This window comes from Leucoraja erinacea, chromosome 7, assembly GCF_028641065.1.
Source record: "Leucoraja erinacea ecotype New England chromosome 7, Leri_hhj_1, whole genome shotgun sequence".
Classification (NCBI taxonomy): domain Eukaryota; kingdom Metazoa; phylum Chordata; class Chondrichthyes; order Rajiformes; family Rajidae; genus Leucoraja; species Leucoraja erinaceus.
The window spans coordinates 67,195,906-67,215,982 of NC_073383.1; positions in this window are offsets into that span (position 1 = coordinate 67,195,906).

The following is a 20,077-nucleotide window of genomic DNA, read 5'->3' on the forward strand; positions in this document are numbered from 1 at the left end:
TATTACACCAAGCTTCAACATGCAGTTGCAATGTCCCTCCAACTTCCGTGCTCCCTATTAATGCTGGAGCCCCAAATTCACCTACCTCCATGGTTATCGGTGGTAACCAAGTTAGTTTCTTGGTTTCATACGCGGTTGTGGAGAGCCTAAAGGTTAATGTTAGGGTAGATGCTGACGTAGAGACTTTTGCATCTTCCACAGTGGTCGTCCCGGGCCAAACCCTAAACAGGACGCTGCTGCTGGGTACCTCTGCCCCATTCTTTGTAGTATAATTACAAAACACTACCTCTCTTAAGATGCACATAAGGTTAATGTCTTCCCCAGATATCCTTTGGATGCTCTAATCAGCCCCAAAGTCGAGCCTCCTCGCCAATTCTTTTACCTGCTTAGACAGGTCTCCCCCCCCCCCCCAAATAACGGGGTCTATGGACGGGGTTCGAACCTGCATGGGTTTTCTCAAAGGTAGACAAAAGTGCTGGAGAAACTCAGCGGGTGCGACAGCATCTATGGAGCGAAGGAAATAGGCAACGTTTCGGGCCGAAACGTTGCCTATTTCCTTCGCTCCATAGATGCTGCCGCACCCGATGAGTTTCTCCAGCATTTTGTCTACCTTCGATTTTCCAGCATCTGCAGTTCCTTCTTGAACGGGTTTTCTCAAAGATCAGTTTCCTCCCACACTACAAGAAGTACAGGTTTGTGGGCCATAGAGCCTGTTTTTTGTGCTGCATCTCTAAACTAAACTAAACCAGAGTTCAGCTTGTTCTTGTCTTTCGACTGCAGCAAGTCCGACAGAGGCACAAGGGTGAATATGAACTTATGAAACCTTTCCTGCAGATCACTCCCTGATAGCTGTTTACAGCGAAGATCGGACTGTATAGGGAAGATGTGTCAGGAAAGCTTAGCTCCTGAGAGAATCCATTCCAAGACTGTCAGATTTATGGAGTCTTCAGTTCCAGCACAGATAGTCTCTGAAGGGGAGCATGAACTGGAGAACTATACATAAAAGATTGAATTAATGGGCGGAAAGTGTGGCTGAGCAAAATTTTTGTACATTGACATCTGCTTCCAGTCTGGAGCAGAATGCCAGGAAGTTCACACCACTTTCTGTATTTTTCAAAAGCCGCCACTGAAATTATTGTGTGCATGTTTAGGATTATAAATTCATAAATCATAGGAGCAGAGTTAGGCCATTTGGCCCATCTACTCCATTATTCAATGGTGGCTGATCTATCTTTCCCTCTCAATCCCATTCTCCTGCCCTCGCCCTGTAAACTTTCAAGTTTAAGTACAGGTTTAGTTTACTATTGTCACCTTTACTGAGCTACAGTGTGTTGCATGCTATCCAGTCATATCGGATAATCTATATTACTAAAATTCTGTTCTTGACCGGTTTTGGCGATCTGTGCTGTGATTTCCGAGAGTACACCGCCACCTACGGCCGTCATTTTTGGCCACCTCGCTCAGAGCCCCCCTCCGCCACATGTGTGCCGAGGATTTTTCCCGTCGATGAAAATTGACAGAGACAGAGGGTAAAGCAGTGGATGTTGTCTATATGGACTTTAGTAAGGCCTTTGACAAGGTTCCTCATGGAAGGTTGGTTAAGAAGGTTCAACTGTTGGGTATAAATGCAGGAGTAGCAAGATGGATTCAACAGTGGCTGAATGGGAGAAGCCAGAGAGTAATGGTGGATGGTTGTTTGTCGGGTTGGAGGCAGGTGACTAGTGGGGTGCCTCAGGGATCGGTGTTGGGTCCTTTGTTGTTTGTCATGTACATCAATGATCTGGATGAAGGGGTGGTAAATTGGATTAGTAAGATGATACCAAGATAGGGGGTGTTGTGGATAATGAAGAGGATTTCCAAAGTCTACAGAGTGATTTAGGCCATTTGGAAGAATGGGCTGAAAGATGGCAGATGGAGTTTAATGCTGATAAATGTGAGGTGCTACACCTTGGCAGGACAAATCAAAATAGGATGTACATGGTAAATGGTAGGGAATTGAAGAATACAGTTGAACAGAGGGATCTGGGAATAACCGTGCATAGTTCCTTGAAGGTAGAATCTCATATAGATAGGGTGGTAAAGAAAGCTTTTGGTATGCTAGCCTTTATAAATCAGAGCATTGAGTATAGAAGCTGGGATGTAATGTTAAAATTGTACAAGGCATTGGTGAGACAAAATCTGGAGTATGGTGTACAATTTTGGTCGCCCAATTATAGGAAGGATGTCAACAAAATAGAGAGAGTACAGAGGAGATTTACTAGAATGTTGCCTGGGTTTCAACAACTAAGTTACAGAGAAAGGTTGAATAAGTTAGGTCTTTATTCTCTGGAGCACAGAAGGTTAAGGGGGGACTTGATAGAGGTCTTTAAAATGATGAGAGGGATAGACAGAGTTGATGTGGATCAGCTTTTCCCTTTGAGAATAGGGAAGATTCAAACAAGAGGACATGACTTCAGAATTAAGGGACAGAAGTTTGGGGGTAGCATGAGGGGGAACTTCTTTGCTCATGGAGTGGTGGCGGTGTGGAGTGAGCTTCCGGTGGAGGTGGTGGAGGCAGGTTTGTTGGTATCATTTGTAGGTAAATTGGATGGGCATATGGGTGAGAAGGGAATGGAGGGTTATGGTATGAGTGCAGGCAGGTGGGACTAAGGGAAAAAAGTTGTTCGGCACGGACTTGTAGGGCCGAGATGGCCTGTTTCCGTGCTGAAATTGTTATATGGTTATATGATTATATTAATGTTTTTACAAAATTCCCCATTCTCTCTGCTGCCCCTGGTGGAGGGAGGGGGGGAGACTATAAAACCAGGCAGTGGTGTGCCTCAATCAGTCTCTGCAAGTGGTGTGCCTCAATCAGTCTCTGCAAGTGGTGTGCCTCAATCAGAGCTCTGAATGACACTGACAAATGTCTACAGCACTGTGAGTACCCTTAATTTGGTTTGAAAATGAAAATATGGTTAGAGGTAAAAAAAGTACTGCCTGCAAATGGTTGTTTCGGTTTGGGTTTAGGTTGAAGTACAAAGGCACTCTCTCCCTGCTCCCCACCTCTCCCCCACCCTTCATCTCACCCCCCCCCCCCCCCCCCCCTCCTCCCCCTCTCTCCTACCCCCCTCTCCCCCCCTCCTCTCCTCCCCTCCATTCTCCCCTCCTCCCGGGGGGGGGGGCGTGACTGCGGTGGGTAGTAGTGTGTGTGATGCTGCATGCCGCCTCCCCCCACCCCCCGCAACCACACGTTGGGGGAACAGACCCAACGGGTCTGCACTTGGTCTAGTACTATATATAAATACAATCAAGCAAAATTCAAGCATAATAGGTAGAGCAAAGGGAAAGATACTGAGTGCAAAATATAGTTCTCAGCTTTCTGTGTACTTTCTGTCCCTGAACATAAACAGAGTTCTGGTTCACCAGAAGCTTTTAGACTTTCCTCACGTACCATCCTCCTATCCACATTATAATTCATCATTATCAATTCACAATTCCCATCTTCATTCTCTCGTTATTGTATAGTTGCTTTGCCAAAATGTTCCTTTGCTGCATCTCTCTGCCACTTGTATACTTTCAACCCCCTCTCAACTGTATCCACCTATCACTTGTGTAGGAAGGAACTGCAGGTGCTGGTTTAAACCAAATATAGACACAAAAAGCTGGAGTAACTCAGTGGGGCAGGCAGTATCTCAGGAGAGAAGGAATGGGTGACGTTTCGTATTGACCTGAAATGTCACCCATTCCTTCTCTTCTGAGAAGCTGCTTGTCCCACTGAGTTACCCCAGCTTTTTGTGTCCACCTATCACTTGTCAGACTTGGTTTTGCCCTCCCTTTCCCCCATTGATCTGTAAACTCAAGACCTCAGCCAATATCCTTATTAATGCCAGTTCTTATAATCTACTTTGATAAGTGCAATATTTTAATTCTCCACGTGTGTAAGACATTAGGCCAGTATTTAAAGAGAGCCATAGGATTGTGCCCAGGATCTCGGCAATTTCACCTTTGTGCCCTTCAGCAACATAAAATACAGAAATCAAGATGCTTTTGTAAATTTGCAAGTTGTTTTTTATCCTGCAGGCTCTAAACTTAGAGATCTCCTTTTTAAACCTCTACCCCCCATCAGGCAACATCTTCTCTACACGGTATCCAACCTCACAGCCCATATTTATCTCCTATTACATGTCATCAGTACACCTTTTGTTACGCGCACACCGTTACCACTGTTTTACAACTGCTGCTCCAACCAGATAAATTATTCCTAATGCCCCAAACTCCACATTACCACAGAACTTCCATTTTGTTCACTTTGCCTTCCCTGATCCCACTTGCCAACCACGGCTTGAAGGGGAAAAAAAAGGCGATTTATTTTATTCGTTTTTTTAATTTTAATTCTGCACAATTCCCATGGAACATCATTGACCTCAAACATTGACTCCATGAATCTCTCCATTGATGCTGCCAGCCCTGCATTACAATTGTTTTATTGTTTTTATTTCAGACCGGTAAGTTTCAACTGTTCTACATCGGTGAGAGCAAACGCAGGCTTGGCGATCGCTTCGCCCAACGCATTGGCAAAGTTCGCATTAAACAACCTGATCTCCAGGTGACTCAGCACTTCAACTCCCCCTCCCATTCCGAATCCGACCTTTCTGTCCTGGGCCTCCTCCATGGCCAGAGTGAGTCCCACCACAAATTGGAGGAGCAGCACCTCATATTTTGCTTGGGTAGTTTACACCCCAGCGAAATGAACATTGACCTCCAATTTCAGGTAGTCCCTGCTTTCTCCCTCCTTCCCCTCCCCTTCCCAGCTCTCCCACAGCCCACCATCCCTGCCTCTTCCTTTTTTCTTCCCATCCCCCACCGCCCCACATCAGTCTGAAGAAGGGTATCGACCTGAAATGTCACCTATTCCTTCGCTCCGTAGATGCTACCTCACCCACTGTGTTTCTCCTGCATTTTTGTCTACCTTCGATTTTTCCAGCATCTGCAGTTCTTTTTTAAACAGTAAGTTTTCTGTATTTCAATGCCGCCCATTATTTATGTGCCTCTTCTTTACCAACAAATAGTTTAGAGGCACAGTTGTCATAGCAACAACCTCTTGTTTGAATAGATTTATTGCCTTATTAATCCACATAATTATATTCTATGCTAAGCCATTCAAAAAAGAAAATGCCCTTGACATTTGTGTGGAGATACAAGGTCTGTCTGAGGTACTAAGTGAGCACTTTGTGCTCTGTACCTCAAAGGACAAGGGTAATAATGAAGCAGAAACATCCAACAATGTAACTGACATCAATTGTGGGGTACTCTGCAGTCTAGTTTTTCAGGCGTGTTATTTTATTGCAACCAGAATTAATATGGCTAAAATGGATTCCATTGGCATGATCCCATAGTTAATATCCATCAACATGTATCTTTTTAGGTGGTTGGATTAGCTAGTGAATATGGCTTCTGGCTAATGCTGAAGGTTTTCCAACTGGTTCTTTGTTTCACTTCCTATTTTCTTGTCCCTTCAAGAGCTTTCTGCAATGTAGTGTTTGCGAGGTTAATGTTTTGCAGAAGAAGGCCAAATTGTTTTTTATCTTTATGCTCGTGTTTATGCTTATTTCCCAGCCATGATATTAACTGTCCATGTTCATTTGCTTCTTTTGTAGGTACAAAATCCTTAAGATCCTCATGGTACAAAATCCTTAATCATGTATTATCTTTCCGCTGACTGGTTAGCACGCAACAAAAGCTTTCCACTGTGCCTTGGTACACGTGATAATAAACTAAACTAAACTAAACTAGATCCTTCAAAAATATTTTAATTTAAATGTTTGCAGACAATTTCTTTGCCTGAGCTTTGAAGGTCCAATATTTCCTGACTATGAACACAGAACACGAGAGTTTTGTAAATGTTATTGGCATGTTAATGTCTGTGATATTACATCCAGGCATTGATTTAGTCATGGCCACAGTTTCCAATGACATTATATCAAGATCTCTTGCCCAGAGTAGGTGAATTGAGGACCAGAGGACATAGGTTTAAGGTGAAGAGGAAAAGATTTAATAGGAATCCGAGGGGTAACTTATTCACACAAGGGTGGTGGGTCTATGGAACAAGCTGCCAGAGGAGGTAGTTGAGGCAGGGATTATCCCGACCTTTAAGAAACAATTAGACCGGTACACGTTTAGGACAGGTTTTGAGGGATCTGGACCAAACAGGCAGGTGGGACTAGTGAAGCTGGGAGATGCTGGCCGGTGTGGGCAAGTTGGGCCGAAAGGCTTGTTTCCACACTGTATTACTCTACGACTCTAAGATAGAGAGATAATATAAAAATAGTATGAGTATGTGATCAATGGTCAGTGTGGACTCAGTGGGCAGAAGGCCCTGTTTCCATTCTCTATCCCTAAACAAAACTAAACTAAATCTGATGAGATAATGGAACACAGGTATTTATAAATTACACTTCTTTGAGCTCTCAGCCATTCTTTATAAAACATTGCAAACTGATTGTGTCATATTTAATCAAATAATTGCTTTCTTCACAGCAAATCGCCTATATGCAATTATATTTCTTTTCCTCAAGACTTATTGAATCCTGCAAATCGTATTCATTTCCTGCTACTGGGTGGATATCTTCTGCAAAGTGCAGCTTGATAATATTCCAGAGCCAGTGGATATGGTTTCATTGGAGTTCTTGGAAAACGTTGAACAAAATAAAGAGAGTTCATGAAAGTTCAAAGATTAAGAACCTGCTTTTGTTTAAAAGTCACCAGCAGCTCCATTCACAATCACTGTACTATTTGACTTCAAATCCTAGGACTGAATTTTTTTTCAGTGCTGACAAAGGCCAGTGACCCGGCTTCGATGCTGACAATGAGTGCTGGCTGTGCAGAGTTTGTACGTTCTCCCCTGTCACAACGTGGTTCGGTCTCCTCCAACATTCCAAAGACGCGCAGGTTTATCGGGTTAATTGGCTTCTTTGCACCGTGTGTGTGGGGCATAGAACTAGTATACTGATGGTCGATGGGCGGAATGGATCGGCGTGCCGAAGAGACTGTTTCCATGCTGAATCTCTAAGCTTTAAACTCTCAACATCCCTGTGCTAAGCCTATTCTTTCCCCATGGCCTTCAGATCATTCTCTCTCCACTGCCTCTAAATTTCTATTTCTATCAAATTGTTCATCTGCTTTTCAATAATGATGCAAGTGCTAGGTACCTCACCTATTCATTTTTACAGTTACTCTCCTTTAAGTTTGATCAGACATGTGGCAATACTTTGCTTGGGTAACTGATGAGGCTGATTGGGTTCTATTATTTTTCCTTATTGTTGGGGTCAGAAGAGAATAAATAGTAAATTGGTGAAATTTAGTTTAGTTTAGCGATACAGCGCGGAAACAGGTGACCCATTGAGTCTGCACTGACCAGCGATCCCCACACATTAACACTATCCTACATGCACTAGGGACAATTTACACTTATACCAAGCCAAACCTAACCTAACCTACAAACCTGTATGTCTTTGGTTTCGGTGGAAACTGAAGATCTCGGAGAAAACCCACGCCGTGGAATTCTTTGCCTCAGAAGGCTGCGGAAACCAGCAATGGTTATTTTTAAGGCAGAGATAGATAGATGCTTGATTAGTACGGGTGTCAGAGGTTATAGGGAGAAGGCGAGAGAATGGGGTTAGGAGGGAGAGAGAGATCAGCCATGATTGAATGGCAGAGTAGACAGACGATGGGCTGTGGCGTAATTCTGCTCCTATCACTTATGACCTTATGACATTAACTTTTAAAGTGCTTTTTAACCATCCAAATGGTAATATCCATTAAAATGTGCTGTTAATCTGAAAAAATGGCAGTACCAAACTGTAGAGAGATAGAATTGGATCTCCCAATTTTCAGGTAATTCATATTTAATGAAGGAAGATAGACAATAGACAATAGGTGCAGGAGTTGGCCATTCGGCCCTTCGAGCCAGAACCGCCATTCAATGTGATCGTGGCTGATCATCCACAATCAGGACCCCGTTCCTGCCTTATCCCCATATCAGTTGGGAATACCATCCTGTATTTCATTCTCCTGCTCATTTTAAATAGAAACACTTCATTCACAACAGGACAGAGCATAGTCCATCGTGTCTACTCTGCTTCTAGAAGCAGCCTCCCATCTGTCCCAATTCCCATCTGCCTTCCCCATCGCCCTGCCAATCATTGTCACTCAAGTCATTGTCCATACAATTCTAGTTTCAAGACACATTCTATTACCACTAACCCCCTAGGATGTGAATTTAGGCGTATTAATACTTTCAGGGTAAAAACATTTCCACACACCCACACTACTCTCTGAACCTTATGTAACCTTATGTAATCTTATGTAACCTTAACCTTATGGGGGTAGGGTGTTGATATGGATAGAAAATTGGTTGGCAGACTGAAAGCAAAGAGTAGGAGTGAACGGGTCCTTTTCAGAATGGCATACAGTTGCGAGTGAGTGCCGCAAGGCTCGGTGTTGGGGCCGCAACTGTTTACCATATATATTAATGATTTGGAAGAGGGAAGTAGGAGCAATACTAGCAAGTTTGCGAATGACACAAAGCTGGGTGGCAGTGTGAGCTGTGAAGAGGATGTTAGGAGGTTGCAGGGAGACCTGGACAGGTTGAGTGAGTGGGCAGATGCGTGGCAGATGCAGTATAATATAGATAAATGTGAGGTTATCCACTTTGGCGGCAAAAACATGGGGGCAGATTATTATCTCAATGGGGTTAGGTTAGGTAAGGGGAAGGAACAGCGAGACCTGGGCATCCTTGTACACCGGTCACTGAAAGTTGGCTTACAGGTTCAGCAGGCAGTGAAGAAAGCTAATGGAATGTGGGCCTTCATAACAAGAGGATTTCAGTATAGGAGTAAAGAGGTTCTTCTGCAGTTGTATAGGGCTCTGGTGAGACCACATCTGGAGTATTGTGTACAGTTTTGGTCTCCTAATTTGAAGAAGGACATCCTTGTGATTGAGGCAGTGCAGCGTAGGTTTACGAGATTGATCCCTGGGATGGCGGGACTGTCATATGAGGAAAGATTGAAAAGACTAGGATTGTATTCACTGGAGTTTAGAAGGATGAGAGGGAATCTTATAGAAACATATACAATTATAAAAGGACTGGACAAGCTAGATGCAGGAAAAATGTTCCTAATCTTGGGCGAGCCCAGAACCAGGGGCCACAGTCTTAGAATAAAGGGGAGGTCATTTAAGACTGAGGTGAGAAAAAACGTTTTCACCCAGAGAGTTGTGAATTTATGGAATTCCCTGCCACAGAGGTCAGTGGAGGCCAAGTCACTGGATGGATTTAAGAGAGAGTTAGATAGAGCTCCAAGGGCTAGTGGAGTCAAGAGATATGGGGAGAAGGCAGGCACGTTTTATTGATAGGGGACGATCAGCCATGATCACAATGAATGGCGGTGCTGGCTCGAAGGGCCGAATGACCTCCTCCTGCACCTATTTTCTATGTAACATATCTATGTAAAAAAATTGAAATCAAAGCCTCCCCTGGTCCAGAATGTTCTAATCATAGGATTATAAATCATAACTTCCACTTTTTTAATCCTATCTAATTCATATCATGATCTTACACAGTTCTATCAAATCTCTTCTTTGCAACCTTCCTTGTTCAAGGGAAGCAATTTCGGGTCCTCCAGTTAAACTTTACAACTGAAATTCCCTCATCCCTGAAAATACTCTGGTAAATGTCAGCCCTCTTCGTCAGATATTCATATTCCACCTAAAGTTAGCCAAAACCAAATTAGCAGCAATATTCCTGTTTTATCCGAAACTGGGTTTTATACGTACATAAAAATGTAACTTTTATACTCTATCCCTTTAACTCTGGCTGTCCTGGATCAATATGCTCTACTAGACAATCCCTCAGCACATCCTGACTCTTTCAACATTATATGCAGGTCCATCAGTTCCTGCACTCTGATGTTAGATTCAACAACAATCCTGATTCAGCGTTTCAACCCAAAATTCAACAATTCCTTTCTCTCCACAGATAATGCTTGGGCCGTTTAGTTCCTCCAGTAGAATGTGCAACTGCTCCTTTTTTACATCTTCCCTTTACACCATCAGAGGCCTGAAACATTCCTTCCAAGATGTCATTTGTCTTTGTCTCTCCCAGATAAAGATTGTGTTATTTACTAGCTTTTTCCAATGATGCCTTGATATTTCTACTTTAGTTCAAGGAACATTAACTCATCTGATGAGGCACATTACAAACCTACAGAATAAACAATGAATTCAGAAAATTAAATGAAAATGATGAAATGATTCAATTTATTGTCATTGTCAGTGTACAGTACAGAGACAACGAACTGCATTTTTAGCATCTCCCTTGAAAGGGAGACACAGGGCGTCGCGGTGTGCCCGCGCCTGCCGCCGTAACATTCCATTACAGGCAAAGGTGGGTGAAGTGTCTTGCCCAAGGACACAACGACAGTATGCACTCCAAGCGGGATTTGAACCGGCTACCTTCCGGTCGCCAGCCGAACTCTTAGCCCATTGTGCTATCTCTCGTCCTATACAACCTTATATAGCTCAATAAAATGCAATACAATATTTATTGTCATTTGAACCTCAGTGAGGCTCAAACGAAACTTTTCTACAGCCATACAAACAAAGATGATTCCTACTAGACACACAACCAATTTAATTCACACAAACCTCCTCCTCACTGTGATGGAAGGCAAAGTATTTTCTCTCCCCTGCTCTCCATTTTTCTTCCGATGTTGAAGCCCGATGTTGAAGCCCCAGGCGGTCAATGTACGGCCCCGCTCCAGGACTAAATGTCATGAAGTTGGAGCTCCCAGCGGGCGTTCGAATGACCCACGGTAATTAAAGCCGCGCCGGGCGATGCACAGCCCCGCTCCGGGTCGTTCCAACCCCGCAACACGGGCTGGAGAAATTGTGTTGCGGGAGCTCCGGAAAGCGGTCTCTCACCCGGACCCGCGAGCTCCTGATATCACAGTCCACAGAAGTTGCGTTGCTGGAGCTCCGGAGTCGTGCCGCAGCAGCGAACCACGACCGCTCCCCGCGCTCCAAGGCTGGCCAGCCCCACGATGGTAATTAGTCCGCAGCTCCGCAGGCTCCGTGACTGGACCCCCCCCAGGTCGTTCCAGTTATTGGGTCGCTCCACGGTTTTAGCTAGGCCCCAACGACAACGGAGACCCGACAGGGAAAAGGTCGGGTCTCCCGTGCAAGGAAGAGATTTTTAAAGTTTCCCCCCACCCCCCACATAAACACAGTTAAAGACAGTATAAAAAAACACAACTACATTTAACTAGACAAAAAAAATAAAAAAAAGACAGACAGGCTGTAGGGGCCGCTGCAACGTGAGTCCAATACTCTTTTCTTATCTCTCCCCTTGTCTGGTATTTACAGATGTCATTTGCCTCCATCTCTCCCTGATAACGATTGTGTTGTTTACGAGCCTTAACCATTTTCCACTTTCAAAAACCAAACCAACTGCTGCTACAGGATCGAACCCGGGTCCCTGGCGTTGTAAGGCAACAACTTTACTGCTGCGCCACTGGGCTACCCCACTGCACTTTTTGCCTGTATTTATGTTATTGGCGCCTGTTATTTTAGTTTAGTTTAGTTTAGAGATACCAGTGCGGAAACACGACCTTCGGCCCACCGAGTTCGCACCGACCAGTGATCGCCGCACATTAACACTATCATATACACACTGAGGACAATTTACATTTATACCAAGCCAATTAACCTACAAACCTGTATGTCTTTGCAGAGATGTTTCAGTCATTATCAATATCAAATAAACAAGTTGAATGATGAGAACAAGCAGGTCTCAAATGAATATTTTCGGTGCTAGAACCTTGATGATGGATGTAGCCAAAATAAGGAAGGCAATACTTCCTTACTATTTCCTGCATGCAATTGGCAGAGGCTTACTAGTGTGTTTGGGTCCCAATGTTTCAATATCACCCTCAGGAATACATTTTATGTGCTTACGGCTGGTTGAAGCTGGAAGCAGTACTCAGGAAAGCGACCACTTGCACTGGGATCAAAGGCCTGTGATTGTTTGAGTCAACATAATATACATCTCCAATCCATCACGTCCCTTATTAACATGCTCTGAAAAACCAGTTAACAATGCACAGTAATATATTCATTGAATATGTTCTAATGCAGTATTTTAATAAATTAATGCAATAATTTATTTAAATTTCTTCACATTGTAGCCAAAGGAAAGGTTGTTGATCTAAGGGTTATAAAAAGTCATACGATTTGTTTTAATGCTAGGCAATCATTTGCAAACCAACAAGCTGACAAAACGTTATTGCAAAAGATTTGTAATATACATCAGGCCAGATTTTGATAGGAATTTCATAAGCCAGTTATGTCAATTGAAGGACAAAGGAGCTGCTGATGTTGTAAATCGGGAAAACAAAGAAGGCTGGAAATACTCAAAGGAGTCAAGAGTGTTTAATTGTCATATGTACCGACCACAGAACAATTAAATTCTTACTTGCAGCCCGTAACAACAATACACACAGATAATATTTCATAAACAAAAAGATGTATAAACTGATAACAGCGATACTAGTGGAAAATAAAACCTGTTGTCCTTAGTGCAACCAAAGAAAGTTCATCAAAGTAAAAAGTTAAGGTTAGTGTTGTGTAGTGTTCAAGAACCTGATGGTTGTTGAGGTAAGTTATTTGTGAACCGGGTGAATATGATTTTCGGACTCCTGTACCTTCTTCCCAATGGTTGGAGTGAAATGAGAGTGATTTGGGTCATCGATGATATTTGCTGCTTTTTTGAGGCTGCATCCCCTGTAGATCTCTTCGATGGTGGGGAGATCAGTACCTGTGATGGACTGGGCAGTGGCTGTGGTTCAGCTGGTAGAGGAGATGTGTCACTGCTCCACAGACCCTGGTTTGATCCTGACCTTGGGCGCTGTCTGTGTGGAATTTGCATGTTCTCGCTGTGACCGTGCAGGTTTCCTCCAGGTGCTTCTGTTTCCTTCCACATCCCAAAGACTTGCAGGTTTGTCGTCTTTAGTTTCAGTTTCTGCATTTCTTATTTTACAACATTGGTAGAAACATAGAAACATAGATGGTCATACTTCAAAAGTGGCTAAATAGCTCTGAATACTTTGGAATAGGAAATAATGGGTGGCACAGTGGTCCAGCTGGTGGAACTGCTGCCTGACCGGGCCAGAGACCAGGGTTGATCCTGACCTTGGAGTTTGGGTGCTGTCTGTGTGGAGTTTGCACATTCTCCCTGTGACCATGTGAGTTTCCTCCAGGTGCTCTGGTTTCCTCCCACGTCCCAAAGATGTGTAGGTTTGTAGGCTAATTGGCTTCTGTAAATTACCTCTGGAGCATAGGGAGTGGATGCGAAAGTGTGATACCATCAAACTAGTGTGAATGGGAAATCGATGGATGGCATGGAATTGATGGGCTGACTGGCCTGTTTCAATTCTGTGTCGCTAAACTAAACAAAACCTCTTGATCCAGAGAACAGATACAAGACTTCTGCAAGAGTTTTCTTTTAAATTTCATTCTAGCAAATAAGTGGCAGAAATGTATCCAGAGTGATGGCTAAATGGAGAAGAAAGTTTATCTCCCAAAGATTAATCTCCAGAGGATTCAACAATCTTTTATTTCCTTCCATATGCTTCTTTCATGCACCCCGAAGAACCTGGGAAAAGGGAAGCGGAAACGTGTATTTACTATAAATATCAATGGCAAAGATTTTTAGCGCTTTGATTCTCCATTGGTTTAGTCTTGGTCATACGTTCATAAGTGATAGGAGAAGAATTATGCCATTCGACCATCATTTACTCCGCGATTCAACCATGGCTGATCTACCTCTCAACCCCATTCTCCTGCCTTCTCCCCATAACCTCTGACACCCGTACTAATCAAGAATATATCCATGTCTGCCTTAAATATATCCATTGATTTGGCTTCCACAGCCTTCTGTGGCAAAGAATTCCACAGATTCACCATCCTCTGACTGGAAGAATGGGCAGTGTTTGTTGGTGAGGGTTGAGATGCAAAACAGCTCAGTAGAGAGTTGTAGTGACAGTCTATTAATGTTTAGGATCCAGCCTCCACAATAGCTTTGGTGATTTGCCAAAATAAACACTTTGGCCAGAATTTCATTTGGAAACAATTTAGGGAAGTTGAGCATTTTGTTTTAGCATTTCAAGAACTAATGAGCACCAAGCAGATCAATGGTTCAGGCAAGAGCTGGGCCTGGGCCAACAAACACAACTAAAACCTCACTATTTAAAGGTTATATTGATTTTTATTTAAGGTTTTGATATTGGTTAAATCATCACTTCAGGACAATTTTAAATTGGCTCTATGTTCAATTGGTAGGGTGTAAAAACCAGATTATACACAATAATCTAATGCTAACTCATCATACAACACAATATTAATAACATCTTATAGTGTAACTTCCAAACAAAATTGCATAATTGGGGCAGAAATAAAATAACAATGGAGCCTAAAAAACTGTAATGTCCAGGTTCAGGAGCAGCTTTGCACGGTTGCGGGGGAAGGGGCGGCCTGCGGCATCACGCACACACACTAAACAAACCCTCACACACACTAACCACCCCCCATACACATACACTAACTACCATAATTGATATTATATTAATATTATTCATTCACTCCTTTTACACCATTGTATCCACTCTCGTATAGCCCCCAACTCGCAGGCGCGGCTGGAGAGGGAGGGGAGGAGGTATGGAGAGAGGGATTCAGAGGCACAGAGAGGGTTACACAGAGGGGAATCCAGAAAGCGACACGGACAGCAACACGGTGAGCGACACAGAGAGGGACACAGAGAGGGACACAAAGGGACACAGAGGTGCACAGAGGCACTGAGAGCCACAGAGAGGAACGCAGGGCACAGAGAGAGGGACGGGACGGGCACAGGGGGAGGGGGAGAGAGAGAGGGGGGGGGAGAGAGAGGGGGGTAGAGAGAGAGAGGGGGAGGGAGAGTCGGGGGGGGGGGGGTGGGGGAGAGAGAGAGGGGGGGGGAGAAAGGGGGGAGAGAGAGGGGGGGAGAGAGAGGGGGGGGGAGAGAGAGGGGGGGAGAGAGAGGGGAGGGAGAGAGGGAGGGGAGAGGCGGGGGGAGGGGAAAGGAAGGGGGAGGGAGGGAGGGAGGAGGGGAGGAGGGGGAGGAGGAGGGGGGAAGTGGGACCCGACCCGAGACGGCCCGACCAGAGACGGACTCGACCAGAGAGCTTCAGTACAGGGCCTGACTTGCTCGTTCTTGAAAGCCCAGGGGGGAAGAGAGAGAATCCGATGCAAGGAGCCGAGAGAAAGCGATGCCCGAGCATCTTTTGAAGGGGGTAGAGGGGGAAAGGTGTGGGGGGGTGACGTCACTCGCAGTGCGAGGAAGACAATCGCAGCACAAGTAAGACGGCAGCCAGCAGAGGGGGGTAGGAGGAGGAGGGGGGAGAGGGACCCAACCTGAGATGGTTCCAACCCGAGACGGACCCGACCAGAGACGGACCCAACCAGAGACGGACTCGACGAGAGACAGACTCGAGAGCTCTAGTACAGGGCCCGACTTGCTCGTTCTTCACTTGCAGCGTAATCTTTAGCTCTGATTTTTGGTCTTCAGTCGACGGGCCAACTGTTGAATAACAGGGGGGGAGGAGGGAGGGGTGGGGGGCTGACGTCACTCGCAGTGCAGGCAGGCAGGCAGGCAGGCAGATCCATTGTAACGTCATCAGGAAATCAGCAGTTATTTTTTTCCAAGTTTCTTCATATTTGTGGATTAATAACTCGAGAAATAATGCATGAATTTTTCAGATAAGGTGATTTCACGGGATAAATCTCTACCGGAATATGCAAAAATTTTACCGTTAGCGCGTGCTTTCTTCGAATAGCCGTGATCGCACACAAGCCAAATCGCACACACACACACACACACACACACACACACACACACACACACACACACACACACACACACACACACACACACACACACACACACACACACACACACACACACACACACACACACACTTATATATGTATGTGTATATGGATAATGCCTGGATAATTACCCTGTCAGTCACCTCTGATGATTATATTTTATATTGTGTGGAGTGTTATGTTCATAATTTCACTTCACCCATTCACAGGACTTCCCTGACGAAATTAGCCTGCTTTTATTGCTAGTGTTACTGCCTTTGGTTCTGCTTGTTCTGCTATTTAAATAACATGCTCTAGAACCAACCAGAGAGTTGGCTACACCCTTTCTGACATTGCAATGAAATAGGATTGATTGAACTCATAGTGAAGGCATCCCTGGTAGCAGTAATCATAATTCTTGATTGATTCCGTTTGGGGGAGAGAAGCTTGGATTTAAGATGAGTATTTTAAACTTAAATAAGTCCAAAATTATAAATGCTTGAAAGCAGAGCCAACTAAAATGAAATGGAAAATCAAGTTAATGGATCAGTCAATTGAAATACAGGGGCAGACATCCAAGGAGATTTTGCTAAATAGATATTGAAGATATGATCGAAGGAGAAAAAAAATTGAAGGGATGGCCTGGTTAATAAAAAGTTAGAAATGGTATCAAACTCAAAGACAAAGTATATTATTGCACAAAGCAGATGGTATTCAGAATATGTAAAAAATGAAAACATGACGGGAAAAATTAAAAAAATAAAATTTAGTGTTTGTGATAAAGCCACAAGAAATGTAATAGAGATGGTAAAAGTTTTGAAAGATGATTTAAAATGAAATTTAACAAAGGGAGCACGCACTCCATTAAGTGGGGAATAAATAATGCAGAATAAGGAAATGGCATTTGAAATAAAGCAGCATTTTATGTCAGTATTTGATATCCCAGAAATAGCTACAAAGTGCGAACTGCAGGAAGGAACTTAAAAATATAACAGTCAACATGAAAGTGGCACAGAGCAAATTGTTGGTGAACGTTTGTCTCTCAGAAGGTTGTGAATCTTTGAAGCTCCCATCCCGATAGACTGGAGGCAGCAGTGACTTTGAATGTTTTGAAGTAAGAGGTATGTAGATATTTGTAAAACTGCATGCTGAAATGTTTAGGAAGAAACTACACCGAAGATAGACACAAAATGCTGGAGTAACTCAGCGGGAAAGGCAGCATCTCTGCCGAGAAGGAATGGGAGAAGATTCAGGTCTCTTCTTCAGACTGAGGAAAGAGGGAGAGGGAGACGAGAAGGGTAAAGCAGATCAAAGCAGGCGATGATCAAAGAAATGTAGAATGGTTCATTGTGTAGGAAAGGACTGCAGATGCTGGTCTAAATCGAAGGTAGACTCAAAATGCTGGAGTAACTCAGCAGGACAGGCCGCACATCTGGAGAGAAGAGATGGGTGACGTATCGGGTCAAGACCCTTCTTCAGACTCTGGATTCAGAGACCTCAATGCGAAACGTCACCCATTCCTTCTCTCCAGAGATACTGCCTGTCCCGCTGAGTTACTCCAGCATTTTGTGTCTACCTTAGAATGGTTCATTGTTGGCTGAGGGGAAGGTGCCAACGAGGCATACAATCAGTAAAATTAATCAGGAGGACAGTGAAACTAGTCGGAGAACTAGGGGTGGAGTTACCAGAATGAGGTTGGGATCAGGTCAGCCAGCATCTTGTTGAACAGCAGGGCAAGCTTGTGGGCTCAAGTAGTCAACCTCCTGCTCCTAATTCAACCAGTTCAAACGTATGTTCAATACGTTCTTATGTTCAAACGTATGCACGTATTGTATTGTATTGTATTCAAATTTATTGTTATTTGGCACAATTAGTGTTTCGGAAACGTCGAATCCCACGGAGTGTACTGTCGTTGTGTCCTTGGGGCAAGACACTTCACCCATTGTGCCTGTGTGTCATGTAATGTAATTATGTGAGACTTTGGGGTCAATGCAAGTTGACTACGAAATGTGCTATATAAATAAGATTATTATTATTATTATTATTATTATTATTATTATTGTCTCAATTAGAGACAACAAAATGAATTTCCCTTTACAGTCAGTATCATAAAAATAAATAAATAATAAATATTAAAACATATTAAAAAAATAAAATAGAATTTAAAAAAAAGCACAAACACAGAAAGTCCACGACACAACACAACACAGTGGCACCAAGGTGAGGAAGGCACCATTGTCCAGCCAACCTCCCCTCCGATCTTCCCAGATGTTCATCCGTGGTCGGGGCCTTCCGAGCACCCGCAGTCGCCGCCCCGGGTGGCCCGATGTTCAGGCCCTCACGCCGGGCTAGTGGAACGCCGACGCCGATCCCCGACGGTGAACATCCTCCTCCTCAGCGGCCCGGACCTCCCGATCAGCCGCCTCCCGCAGCCGGAGTCCGCAGCTCCCGAGTCCGCAGGTCGAGCCGGGCAGAGTCGCAGGACCCCGCGTTGTTGATCAGCGCCGCCCGCGTTGGGAGCTCCGCAAACCGCAGCTCCATGATGTCGGTGCAGCAGGTCCAGCACTCCGGGCTCCAGACGGCGACCCCCGGTAAGGCATCGCCAGCCCCGCGATGTTTCAGCGCTGTCCCGCCGCTGCTGGAGCTCTGGTCGATCCCGGCAGGAAAGGCCGCGCCAATCCAGGTAGGCCGCTGGGGGGGGGGGGGGGGGGGCGAGGACGCGACTCGAATAATAGTCGCGTCCTCACCAGGAAGCGGCTGAAGGACGGTATCCCCCGCACCGTGCCCTCTTCCCCCACATAAAGACATTTTAAAAATCATAAAAAACACACATCAACATAACTAAAAAAACAAAAAAACAAAAAGATACCCGGCTGAAGGTGGAGGCTGCTGGCACCAGTGCCACCGGAAGTACAATACGTGCTTGTTCCTTGAGTAAACAACTGCAAAATAGATTGCTTAGAGGCCAGCCTCACCCTACTCCCATTTCCAACTCATTGTTTGGTACTTTATAGATGTTTATTTTATAGACTTTTATTTTAACAAAGTAATACAATTCTATCATTAATGAAATGATCATGTGAGAAAAACAACTTTCGAGTTTTATTGTTGGGTTTGTACGAAGGTAAACGTGCATTTCATACAGTTTCAATATAATTACAAGAATATGAAATAAATATTTACTGCATGTACACAACCACTAGGGAATTAGGTAGGCAGAAGGAAGCTTACTACAGAGACAGCAAGATTACAGAGCTGGAAAGATAAGGAACTTCGAAGGAAATAACATAATTTATGGTCAGGATGTTCTATGAGGAGTTATTTCTCTCACAAACAAAACATTGGCCATTATTTACTGACTATTACTTCCAAGAATGTAATAAATATATGCCCTAAAATAATAACAACAGAAAATGATGCAAAACACTTAACGGGTCAAGCACCAGCTTAGGAAAGAGAAACCAAGGTAATGTTTGAGGCCAATTGCTGTAAATTGGGAATCAATGTTCATATTATGTTGCCTTCGAGACTCATTGTCTGGTGTATCTCATACAGAATCCTGAGGAGAAATACAATTATTATAATAACCATATAACAATTACAGCACGGAAACAGGCCATCTCGACACTTCTAGTCCGTGCCGAACACGTATTCTCCCCTAGTCCCATACACCTGCGTTCAGACCATAACCCTCCACACCTTTCCCATCCATATAACTATCCAATTTATTTTTAAATGATAAAAACGAACCTGCCTCCACCACCTTCACTGGAAGCTCATTCCACACAGCCACCATTGGTTCAATGGTATTATTTCTTGTGTACCTAGGTACAGTGAAATTCTTTTTGTGTACAGTACAATAAACACATTTTCCTATATATAGGGACATCATTACTTAAGTACAAGGTTAAGAGAAGCGGATTACACTGAGGCAGTACACAAGACTCACCATTTGGTGTGATTCGAGTCCAAAGTCGTCAAAAATGTAGTCTTAACTTTGCTGACTGTAATTGAATTTGATTAAGAAATGGCTCCAAAATATTTTTGAAACATTTGAGCAGTGCTCCAGGTTCCCGACACTTATATAAAAATTGTATAAGACTCTTGTATACAATTGTTGTGTCTGTAAACTCTTAAGGGTTTTTTA